The sequence below is a fragment of the Phalangium opilio genome, unplaced genomic scaffold (assembly GCF_054372755.1).
Source record: "Phalangium opilio isolate 3A_F unplaced genomic scaffold, DU_Popi_V2 ptg000041l_1, whole genome shotgun sequence".
Taxonomy (NCBI): domain Eukaryota; kingdom Metazoa; phylum Arthropoda; class Arachnida; order Opiliones; family Phalangiidae; genus Phalangium; species Phalangium opilio.
Genome location: NW_028324165.1, coordinates 4,250,879 through 4,261,570, shown reverse-complemented (window position 1 = coordinate 4,261,570; position 10,692 = coordinate 4,250,879).

The following is a 10,692-nucleotide window of genomic DNA, read 5'->3' as shown; positions in this document are numbered from 1 at the left end:
ACGAAAGAGGCCGAATTTCTGGATGGGCAAATGCTTTATAAAAGCGATGGGGGAACATAGAGCTACTCTTTATTTTTAAGCCCCCCCAAAAATGAGAGAGAATTCGCGAGGATAGCAGGGTAACGATAACCCCACCTAACGGATTGAAAAGAGCGTCTGCTTTAGTGTATGATGTACAAGGCTTACTCAGTCAAGAGTCGTTTATAGTTAGAAATGGAACAATCGTCGGGAGGCGCGGACTTTCCCATTATTAAGAAGTTAATAGAACAATTAAAAAATGATCTCAGCTATTTTGTGACTTCCTCTGAAACTAGAGTAGCGTTGGTGGCCCATTTTTTAAGTTCCAAAGCAGGGTAAATACCTTTCCGTTTAACATCCGATTTCTTTGGTGGTATTGTGACGGGGTTTATTAAAGTCAAGCACTGGATTGAAACTGATTTAAAGCGCGGCAAAGGCTTAGCTATCTTTTCCGATTTTTCGCTACTTTTTGTCGGTTTTTTATCTATGTTACAACCTACAGAATTATTTCTCATATTTTGTTTGACCATTAAATAAAAATTACATTGAGTTGATACTTCTTCATAACTTTTAGAGCTGTTAATACTCATAATAGGTCGCGAAGAGTTTTCAAGCTCGACTTCGGAGGCCATTTTCTCAATTTCCCGTGTTAGTGTTACTTCTCTTAACATCCACCAGGTAGAGACCTTAATCTTACTACGTTGATAGAGGGGAGGAATTTTAACCCACCCAGCCGTTCCTCTTCCTCTCTCTCGTAAATAAAATGCCCCCACAGTGAGCCCTATGGCTCGTTCATAACTTCCCCTAATCCACCTCTGGTTCTATTCTAGTTTTCTCACGCCAAGAAGCAGGTGTAAGCACAATACAGCTTCGTGGTGCGAGTGGACTAGCCTCCCGCGTTTAGCGAACGCGAGCTCCATCTGGTGCGAGGGAACTCTCCTATTATGGCAGCCCTTTCCCTGTGCGTTGGTTTCTCGTCAAATACTTAATGGAATTTTCTACCTTACTAGCACAATTAAATCCGATTCTTAACCTTACCAGCACAATTAAATGAAAAATTCTTAAACTTCCTAGCACAATTAAATCCGATTCTTAACCTTACCAGCACAATTAAATGAGAATTTCTTAAACTTACTAGCACAATTAAATGCAATTCTCAACCTTACTAGCACAATTAAATGCAATTATTAGCCTTACTAGCAAATTTAAACGCAATGCTCAACCTTACAATTAAAATTTTCTTCCTTTTAAAACACAAACAAACGAAAATATATCACCATCTTACCACAATCCTCTTTCATCAATGGCGAACGAAAAATTTTATACTGTCAAAGGTGGCACTTGTATTACAACAAGAAGGTTGGACTAATAGCCACATCGTAGATATACATCATACGATTTAGCGACATGCATATAGTAGAGCGGCCAACAAGCATATTTTATTTAAATCGTGCACTTTTTGATAAAAGCATGAAAATTGGTGAAAAGATAGTACTATGTGTGTAGAAGCGATTTAAGATTGGAGGCAACGTGAATTCGCTGTGTAAAATCAATTATAAGTAATTAAACATGGCTCGAAAGTGAAGTGATACCTGTATGAGAAACCCCTATACTGGCCCTTTTACCCGCGATACGAAGGGGAGTCGACTATAATGCACAACTCTTTACGATCGCGGGGGACCGACACTAAAGCCAATTTTTAGGTAAAACGTCTCTGCGGCTTGCAAATTGAATCATGAACAGAAACGTTCATAAATTAAAAGCAAATTATTTTTTACATCACAAAATTTTATTTAATCACAAAAATTGTTAGTGCTTCATATTATATTCTGAATATAATTTATTTAATTATAAAATGCAAACCTCTTTACAAAGTACATTAAAGGGCAATTTACAGGTAACGTTACGCGAGTTGATATCGTATTTGATTGTTATTTTGATAATAGTTTAAGATCCACTGCCAGAAGAAAACGAGGTAAAGGGATCAGAATGAGAGCTTGCCTCGCAATTGGCCCGAATTTCTAAGATTAGATGAAAATAGGAAAGAACTTTTCGAATTTTTATCAACAGTTATTCCAGAAAATTATTTTCCGGGTACAGTACTCCGAGTCCTAACAAAAGGCGAAAGTGTTGCGAGTAATTGTAATGGGTTAGATTTCCGCGAAATTTCCCCCTGTACCCATGAAGAAGCCGACACCCGATTGTTGCTTCATGCTTTCCACGGTTCTAAACAAGGCTACAAAAACATTATGAACAGAACAGTGGACACTGATGTCCTTGTTTTGGCAATTAGTCTAAAGCCGAAATTTGTTTGCGAAAATCTTTATGTCGAGTTTGGCACCGAGAAAAACTTCCGCTATATAAATGCAAAAGAAATTGCAAACAACATTGGTGAAGATATATGTTTTGCATTGACATCTTTTAATGCACCTACGGGTTGCGACACGACACCTTCGTTCGCTGGTAAAGGGAAGCGTACCGCATGGTACACTTGGGAGAGTTTTCATGATTTAGCATCGGCGTAAAGCAGCCAAATTGCTGTAGCCCTTCCCTTGAAAAGGTTCGCGATATTCTTCCCGATGTGGAACGTTTCATTATTTTAATGTATGACCGCTGTAATGTACGTAAACATTGGCAGAAAAATGTTTTCCCAAAAAAACAGAGATATAGATAACATTCCACCGACCAAAGATGCTCTTCTATGCCATCTCTTCAGGGTCGCGTACCAAGCTGGGCAAATTTGGGGCCAAGCTCTCTTGCCAACCCCAAACATTCCTGATCCCACAATATTTGGGTGGGTACGCGAAAATTATAAAGATTTTACAGTATTATCATGAATTTATTTATTAACATGAATATATATGTGTATCATTTGCCTTTCTATCATGTTATTCAGGGATGGGAGGGACCTTTCTATTACATACGCGTTTAACGTCATCGCGGTAGCCAATCAAAATCAAGACACCTGGAAGTTCGAACAGCAGACGACCAGTTTAACAAAATTGTATGAGGGATACAATTTTCGGTTAGGTTCACCAAACTGCGTCAACTGAATATTAAAAATGATCGCCAATACGTGAATAAATATCTCAACATGATGTCCGAAAGTGATAGTGATCTTTTAAAGGAAATTATAATAAGTGCCTGCAATGTTTTTCCTAATCTGAAACTGAAAACTGTTGGTAAAGTGCTAAGCCTTGGCCATTATGAAAATTAATGTAACGGTTGAAAGTAAACTACTAACATTTTAAATCGTGAGAATTGATGATGCTGGTTTTTCCCTGCTGTTGGAGTTAAATTAATGCGGTAGTTGATCAATTTACAAGCATAATTAGCCTTCCGCGTGACAAGAACTTTAGCTTTAAAAACAAACCGACAGAAATCCTCTGACGTCACTCAAACTAAGCCCCTCCCATCCCTGAATATGTAGTTTAACTAGTTAGGGCTCGGGGATCGGTTAACTATTATTCAAACATTTTAACATACCAAAATTTGTTAAACGAAGATTATATAAAAGTATATCGTCTCGATTTGTTTTGAAAAAAGGTAGGGTGATGCAATTATTAATCGTAAGAATTTTTTCCGAAAAACTAACCTTTTCAACATAATCAGAAGAATTTTACTCAAAAAAGTTTTTTTGCGATACGTTTTATTCGATTTCGAATAAAAAATTATATTCCGTACGATTCTTGATACAAATGTGGTTTTGGTTTCTTTTATCGATTATTATTTATACGACTAACCGGCACTATAATTTTTTTACGATAAACTTTGATCTTTTTTAAATTTCTCAAGGTCTATATTAACGAAAAAACGGAAAGTTTTAATCATTGACAAGTAATAGTATTTAAAAACCTGATAATGGTAAGAACTATCAATAAAAACATAGTGATTGTCAATACTATCAGAAGTATATAATACTTCTCTTCGAGAGAAGTGTACCACAAAGTGTGGTAACATGTGAACATAAAAAACAAACTAAACCGAATCACATACGCGAAAAATAGTCACTACTCTATTAGCACTTGACTATTTCCTAAGGCGTGCTCACTGTTAAAAAATATTGTCCGAAATTGGATGTAAATGGATCCAAACGGCTGACTCTGAGACAGCACAGTTTTTTATCTATTTTTGGATAACGAAACTAGTGTCCAAAAAGGGAGGGTCGAACGATAAGCCAGATTTGAAGCCTCATCCAAAATTGGATCCAGAATCATCTATTAAGGGATCGATTATTAGCCAGAAATGGTCAAGATTTTATCCAGACATCAATCAAACCCTCATTGGACAATTTCTAACCGATATTGGACTAATATCTAGCCGATATTGGTGTAATATCTAACCGACAGTGGACAAATGTCGAACAATATTGGACTCATATGAAGCCAATATAGAGGCTAGATTTTTATTTCACCGAGTGATGATTGTATTGGAAACGTTCTGTTCTCGACGTATCCATCTGTCTGTGTTTAAGTTGGTCTGTCTGAATGTTGTTACACCCCAGGGAATCGCGTTCGCAGTTTCCTAATCTTAACAAAAGGGTTCTCAATTTCCGGATCGTATTCACAGTTGACGGATATCTTAAAAACTGTACTGACCACTATTCTATTAACTGTCATCAACAATCTAACTACACAATTTTAAGGTCTTTCAGACACTCGCGATAGAGACATACTTTAGGAAAAACGAATCTTAAAACGATACAACAGATAAAATTTATTAATATCATATAATTTTAATAAATAATTTGAGAAAAACCTCTCTTAACTGAAAAATCTGTAGTGAAAGTTTATAAAGGACGAGTAACGAAGATTGGGTATGAAGTCGAAAGACTGGATACATTTAATAGTTTGTATAAAGCGAGATATTGAGACTTTACTCCACTGTACCATGAAACTCTTTCGAAAGTTAATAAAGGATGAGTATTGATATCATTAGTTAATAAAAACGGAATAGAGAAGTCTTTTGGAAGTAAATGATCAAAAGATGTTTCAAGTGTGTGACTCTCTGAAATATCACTGCCTTCTCTAATATTAGGATTTGAAATGTACAACAGAAGCATTTTTATGTGACATTTTGAATTTGCGCTTAGTAACCGTTAGATGGCTCTTTTCTGAGGCGAATTTTCGCGATGACGAAAGTAAATTCGTACTGCGCACTCTCGCATGATGTCACGTCTTTCGCTTATGTCGGACCAGGAAGGGAAATAATGATTTTTTTAAACTGGACTAAATAACCTGGTCCATGACCATTGACCAGGGCACATCGTCTGCTAAACTAGAGAAGTGGATAATTAAAATATTGGAGGTAATGTCTGTGTCCGAATTCAGCTGCCAAAGAAATCTCCTCCTTTCTCTCCTAAGCTCGCTCATTGGGAAATCCAAATCAAACTTAAGGTATTTCATTGGCAGCGGCAGTTTTTGGGAAAAACTTAAGGGCTGTGATGGGTTGAAATTTCCATGCAGACGCCATTGACACGTGTCAAAACATACACCAAATTTAAACTAGTATTTTTCGAACTCGGAAACCGTTCAGCATCATGAACCGGTTTATTGACCGGTTTTTTGCTTTCTTTTTCGAGACGAACTTAGCAGCTAACAATTTCACATAGTTTTAAATTTTCCGCCAGTTTGAAACGTCAGTAAAGCGACATCTAGCGCCATTTGTGAAATCCTAACTTCCACCCCCTTTTATTCCTATCGCAAGGCCTAGTATTAGAGAAGGCAGTGGAAATATAGTAGGCGGTAGGGACGAGTGAAATTTTACTTCTCCTGAGAGACAGGCTATAGAGAATAGGTATGTTGGTGATCCTCAAATATTGTTTCACTTCCCATTTTTACCTTGACCCTTTTATATTACACTAACCCCTCTTTGTTCGAGTCTCGGACGTTTATGTTTAGATAATATGGATGGGTTTCGCAACAAGAATCGAAGGCATCCATTTTCGAATTATAAAGATAGCATTATCCATTATTCCCTTCTGATGTTACAGATTAATTGTTGCTTTTATTGCCATTTCGACGATACGGTAAGGAAAAGTAATTTTCAAGCCCGGTAATCAAAGACGTTAAGTTCATAAACACTTAATTCAGTTTGCCCACTAAAACCTGTGTAATTTTGCTTCTAGTTTAAGGTGGTAAAGCGAGATCCCTATAGCAAAAATATCACAGATATACTTTTTTTGGTGTTTGGAGGAAAGTATTTTGCTATATAGTCCACTAACGTAGTAACTATGGCTTTTTGGAATTGGGTTTTATCGAAAAGATAGTAACAATAAGCGAGTTAGGCGATCTTATCATAAATAACTGATAGGGAGAAAAACGTATACATGTTAAATTCTAATAAAAAATAATAGTGACAATATTCCAGATGAATGTCTACTACAAAAAATGATTTGGATATTATTTACAAAGTTTAAATTTCAAAATATTACGCTTAAAGTTAAACTTCAAAGCAAGTGGATTTAGAAAATAGAAAATATTTTTAATTTAACCGAACGTAGAGTACGACCCTTTTTTCTACATAACTTTTTTTCGGAAAATTTTGTCGATTGAATATATTTGTCAGTTAAAATCTTACTAAGATTATTCAATCTCAAAAAAAAACATCTAAAATTGTTGTATTGTTTAAACGAATAAACTTCTGAATAGTTTTCGATTATTTGTAGTTAATCGTATTTTTCGAAAAAATCGATCAAAAAACTCCGAGCCCTATGCAGGAGAGAATTAAAAATACTGCCGCGAAATTAGAAGCTGGCAAAAAACGCTCAATGTTGTGTAAAATTCAACAAGAAAACAATTTTGCTCCAGCTATTCGCTCATTGGCTAAGAAGGATAGCACATCAGCTACCGAACACAATGTTCACCCCCAAGAGGAACTAGTCATGCAGATCGCACTTCCTCTGAGGTTGCATGAAATTGACCAAAGTGTCAAACCACTTTTAGAGAGAGCCATTTCCCTAGCACCCGACACTATTAAACTTGTTTTGAACACAGCCATTGTATTAGAAAGAGATACTCGTGAACAATCAAATTGCCTCCTGTGGAAAAGTGAACGGAAACCAAGAATTACCGCCTCAAAATTTGGTTTAATATGTAAAAGAAGGAAAGAAGTGAATATAGCGTTCCTTAAAAGCGTATTCAATGGTGCAGATTTATCAAACAACAAGTATGCTCAAGAAGGACTTAGAAATGAAAGCATTGCAACAAGCAAATACAAAATGATACGGAAAAATGTATCCACTTTCTCAGTAGGACTCTGTGTAAATCCAACACTTCCAATGTTAGGTGCTTCTCCAGACAGATTGGTACACCAAGAAAATGAAGGTTTTGGTTTGCTGGAAATAAAAACCATGGCGAAATGCAAAGAGCTGGGAATAAGCATAGAAGAGGCCGTAAAAAACCAAAGAACCCACGATAAGGTTTCTGAAAATGGATGAAAATGGAGTACCAGCGCTTGATCCCAACCACAATTTTTTTTATCAAATCCAAGGGCAGCTAGCCTTAACTGGTCTGCCTTGGTGTGATTTGTTAGTAGACTGTGGTAATAGTCAACCATTTTGTGAAAGGCTTTTTTACGATAAAGTCTTTTTTGATACCAAAATTGTTCCTAAACTTCTAGCATTCTACACTGATCATGGCCTTCCTTACTTAGAAAACAATATTTAAAGTTCAACTGTGATATTTTAACCTAAAGTACAAGTTTTATTTCAAATTCGATTAAAATGTTTCCAAAATATTAACAATTTTTATTTTTTTACGTCTAAAAGTGGCTCGTTACAAAAGTTCACCAAGTGAGCGCAGATTTTCCAAACTTTATTTAGTTGGTTACTCATTGAGTTTGGAAATATGGTATTTAGAAGATGATACTTTTTGAGAATTCTTATTACTCTTTCAACGTGTATTCGTAGGCTAGCTATCTCCCTTGTATCTTTTTCTTCCTGGCTTGATAACTGGGGTTTCCCATTTAAGAAAGGGGGCATGTTGAGTTGTACCTGCTTATCCTTAAGTAGGTCTTCAATCAAAAACCCTCTATCCGCCATTACAGAGTCTCCTGGATCTAACAGATTTATTATTCCACATTCACTTGTAAGTTCTTTATCAGACATCCTACCAGGGACTAAATCCGATATAAAACTAATGAAGCCATTTGGAGTAATGCCTACTAACCCTTTAGCCGTATTGTGAGTTTTGTAGGTGGACCAAGTATCACTTTGGGTTTTAAAGTCATCCGGTTTTTGAATAAATAGTTCTGTGGCATCGATTATCACTCTAGTTTTGGGAAATTTTAGTTTAAACTCTTCTGGCATGTATTCATTTACCACTGCACGAGAAGGCCAATATTTCAGACTTGATAACCTTCGGTCCAGTAAGTCAAACCAAGTAATACATAGATTACAGACTGTTGTTAGCGAAATTTGAAAACGATAAGCCAAGTCTTCTTCTAAAAGGCCTACTTTTAGACGGCAAAGAACCACACTCTAAGAAATGGAAGTGTTAAAAAAGTGTTAAAACGGTGTAAACACCGTAAAAACACCCAAAAGAGAGTTTTATTACCTTGAGTTTTCAGGGGCCAATTTAAAGTGTAAATTCGGTGTAAAATAACACTTTTAAAACACCGTTTTGAAATTAAACATGTAAAATTATAGTATACTGCGGGTTTCTTAAAAAAGGTCTTTCTTTTTCATTAATGTTTTAATATTAAAGTCAATCCGAACAGTAAAACATTATTGAAAACCTTAATTTTTAAACATTTTTTAAAGATGATATTCATGAAAGAATATATTTTTATCCTTTAAATAAAATTAACAAAGAAATTGGTAATCCGACGGTATTGTACATTCATAAAGCACTGCTAAACGTGTTAGGTGGCACTCTGAAAAGCGTTATGCGACACTCTTAAAAGTGTTATGCGACACTCTCGCAGTGGCGTCGCTAGGCCTTTTATGGGGGCTATAGCGCCCCCAAATTTCAAAGTTAACCCCCTCAAAAGAATCTGTAAACTATACCAAAAAATTGCTCGTAGCCCCTAAAATTCTTTAACAATGTAGTGTATAAAAATTATAATGAAAAGTTCGTTAAGTTTCATCTTTGTAGAGATGAATTTCAATATCAAACAGTAGTGGGGACTAAAAGCAAACGAAAACTAAACTTAAAAAAGACGAGTGAAATTCTTTCATCCACAATTGTCTCATAGTCAATAACTCGGTTCCGTTCTCTTTATCAATAAAAGTTTGTATATCTTTTATATACGAATCATAAGATTAAGCCCCCCCCCCCCAAATTTCAAGCCCTAGCAACGCTATTGCACTCTTGAAAGTGTTACGCGATACTCTTTAAAGTATTGTGTGACACTAAAAAAACGAGACTAGGTTAGGTACTGACCTCACAGTAGGGCGACTATTATTATTATTGTTACTATTGGGGAGAGGGGGCTCACATCCTTGCACCGATGCCTGAGGCATATTGTGCACCCTCATATTCAGGCCTTGAAGAGACCTGTGACCGCGGTGTAGCGTAGAACTCGTTCCACCGTTATGGACTATAAACGCCAGCTTGAGAGGCCAACATGTAGGGCACATGCTTTTGTGACATGTCTTATCTTTATTTTGAGAAAAATTAGAGTAGAAAATGGTTTTTTTTTTAAATATTTTACAGTAGATTAGGTCAAAGGCGTTTCTGGTGTTCGAAAAACTCTTCGTGAAAAGAGATTGTTAAATTTAACAAGTTCGTGTGCATCTACTGCTGGGATATTATAGCCTCCAAAACCGATTTAACACCCGATGCATTTATACTAATTTAAAACTTTCTGCCTTTTCAGAAGTTATTAAGTCGGTGAAAACGACCAACTGATCATGCAGATTCACGCTGGATTTTATGCAGTTTCACATTGCATGAGAGAACTACCCTTGCATAAAGGGGTATAGCTCTGCATGTTAGAACTGTCCTCTTAAGTTCTCTCAAGGTGGAACCTTGCTATTAATATAGCGCTATTCGCGAATAAATCAAACACTCTGAAAGGTGTCATGCGACACTCTTAAAGGTGTTATACGACGACCTGAAAGGTGTTATGCGTCACTTAGAAACGTGTTATGCTACACTCTTAAAAACGTTATTTAAACTCGGAAATGTGCTATTCTACACCTTTTAAGGAGTTGCACAACACTCATATGAGAGTAAAAAATTAACTTTTAGTTCGATATAAGAGTTAAAAAGGTGTTAAAATACACCTCTATTGCACCATTTTATTCTTATCTTTAACACCAATTTCTCAAATAAGTGTTATTAAACCCTTTCAGGGGTGTAAATGAACACCTGTAACGGTGTCAAATTTGGACCCATATAAACTACTTTTAAAGGTGTTAAAGCACACCCCAATTTCTTAGAGTGCAAGAATAACTGCTCTTTGAAAGCTAACATCATTGGCCGGCCTTTGAGGTTAAAATTATTCCTTCCTAATTTGCGTTTATATCCTCTTGAACCATTGTAGAGTTGCAGATTTTCCAAATCTGGCTTAATAAATTCGTAAAGGTCATTGAAACCGTCTAAATCTTCACAGCCAGTGTAAAATTTTATCATTGCCGATGAATGTGACACATGTTTAAGAGAAAACCGGCTTGAATCTTTACATGACTTTTCCAAGATGTTAATTTTACTTCTGTTTTTTAAGTTTTCC